The following is a 2,779-nucleotide window of genomic DNA, read 5'->3' as shown; positions in this document are numbered from 1 at the left end:
TACAGCATACAATATTGTTGTCACTGCTACATTTCTGTGATGCTACCAGAAATTATTTCCACTACTAATTAATTACCGTTGAGCTCAAAGGTCCTATTAATAAACGGTTAACGAATGTGTATTTATGACGACGATTTGTGAGACTGGTAAACTTATGATATGTACGATGGTCTTTCGTTCTACACGGTGCATTTCAAGGTCCTGTACCCATCCGTCGGTAAACTGTACCTGGGCTTGTTGCAGTGACCGGAAGTTACTAAACTTCATGAGTGTGTGCACTCACTCCAAGAACCGTATAATTATAAATATGCATATAAATATGCTAAGATGAGATAGCTGACTTCATCTAACTAGCAAATGTTGTCCAGGCTACGTTGGTGATACAGTTTTTTTTTAATGTGTACGATATTTTTGTCATGCGATTTTAAAGCCGGTCCTACAACCGCATCCAAGAATAACATGCAGCGTATCTCAGAACTGTCGGTGAAAATTATTCTTGGAGCTAGGTTTAATTGAGCTGCATTTTAAAGAGGTGCAATTTCACAATTTGTGTATATTTTCTAAGTTCACTATTTTGTCATGTGTTGAGAAAAACACAGATTTTAAAATTACATGGTCTAATATTTACATTTAGCATAACTGCAACATTATTTTTTCGTTTGTTTTTTTTAAAGACTCGAAAGGACTTGAAATTCAAAGTTTCAGACTTGTGACTTGACTCGGACTTTTACACCAGTGACTTGAGACTCGACTCTGACTTGCCTGACATTACTTGAGACTTGACTTGAGACTTGAGGATAAAGACTTGAGACTTACTTGAGACTTGCAAAACAATGACTTGGTCCCACCTCTGGTGATGAGCTTCAGGAGAGCGGAGGAGGAGCCATCTGCTGTGGCTTCAAACAACTGCTCTCCACTTCTGATGTGCACGCACACACAAACCTGAGGCATCAACGCTCCAGATGGTGGTGCTTCATGGCCGAACATGAAACTTTGGAGGATGTACACAGGAAGAGGCAGGCTGGCAGCAATGAGACACACACGCTTACATATTCAGACAAATTTTATTAGAATGGACTGTCACGCTGAGCTGCCCCACTTTTGTGGCCCTTCAGATTTAATTTCCGGAGTGTTTCATTACTTAAAATGTGTCAGAGGTGACACGCAGTGGGAAGTGGAGCAAATGTTACTTTTGTTCAGAGAGAGCCAAGTTTGGGGGGGAACGAAAAAAGAACACACACACATCTGGCAATGTTTTAAAAAGCGATTAAATATTAATCAGGTCCACTGTTAGCAAGGGATGTGCCCGCTTTGAGCTGCAGGATGATGAATGAGCGCTCATGGCGAAGGATAGTAAGACAAACACCGCAGCATTGCCAAGAGACAATAGAAGGCTGGGAGATCTATCACAACAGTTATTGTCGTGGCAACCTGTCGCCGGTTGTCGCCATGCGACCGCTTCATGCTGCTCACTTCTAAGGGTCGTGGCCCTGGAGCATCACACGACGCAGAATCCAACAAATCAAAGCAAAAGGGGGAAACTTTTGAGTGGATCCCCGACACACACACACACACACACACACACACACACACACACACACACACACACTTGGCCTTGAAAAACTAGGCTTTTTTCTTTAAGTGCCAGCTTACAGCCTCGCAGGGAACACAAGCAAAATTACATTTCCATAATAATGTTTGTATGTGGATCGAATAATTGTTTCCAACATGCCTAATATCGCCAACTAATTAATAGCAATTTTCATGTAAATTTGGTATGAAATTAGTTCATGGTTTTTAGTCTCGGAGCGACCCTGCTCCACAATGATAAGACAACCCCACACTGCGTTTCCCTTTCTGTCTCTCTTCCTCGTCCTTGTTAGAACCATTTCTGTTTCCCTAGGGAACACGGGGAACCTTAATGACTGAACTATAAAGAGAAGTGATCCAGTGCCTCCACTGCAAACAAACAGTACAATCAAAATTAACTGCTAATGGTGTAACATTTATTAATGTCTAAACAGCTTACAGTAAGTTCATTCCTCACCTTGAAAACAGTGATTTTTGTTTTTGTTTTTTTTTTGGGGGGGGGGGTTGCCGACATTGACTATCTTTAATTTTGGCAATCAGGAAAACCAGGCTCTCTGATGACCTTAACCAAGGACGGAAGCAAATTCAAAGTGCCATAAAACTTGAAAACCTGAGGACAACGAATGAATGAAAACACTGTATAACACACAGGGCAAAGTTTTCCTTTAAATCCCTTCAATATTAATCTTGTGGCCCCTTCTCGTGTGTAATCCTGCAGCTATAGGGGCCTGTGTAATCTGCCTCTGGAAAACGCTGACTCTGTCTTGCTTTGACCTCTTTATCTTGTCGTAAAGTGCAGAGATGATGCAAACATACAGTATGACTCCCTTGCTTTCTATAATACTGTATGGGATTGACCTTGAGCTTTGAGATGAGGGTCTGTATGTTCATGTAAATGTAACCCAGGCCACCGGTGAAAGAAAAGCTTAACCGGTTAAAATAGGATTTTAGTCCAGTATGAATAAATGTATTTGTCTACTTTGTATGTGAAAGATGTTCTGCTCATTCTCACTGCTCTTTCCTACATAGGTCACATAACATTTTTGGCAGCACAAATAGACTTTTTGTTTTTGTTGTGCACAAGCTGTGATCGTGCTGCTGCCCTGATATTCAACTATCTTTGTGGATTTAATCAACAAGATATAAGCACATTTTTATTTTTTATTTATCACTGTAAAGCAAGTGTAAA

Source organism: Aulonocara sp. 'chitande type north' Nkhata Bay, linkage group LG9, assembly GCF_057382095.1.
Source record: "Aulonocara sp. 'chitande type north' Nkhata Bay isolate Kocher_YH1m ecotype deep benthic linkage group LG9, A_spYH_male_GT1.1, whole genome shotgun sequence".
NCBI lineage: Eukaryota > Metazoa > Chordata > Actinopteri > Cichliformes > Cichlidae > Aulonocara > Aulonocara sp. 'chitande type north' Nkhata Bay.
This window is presented reverse-complemented; position numbering follows the sequence as displayed.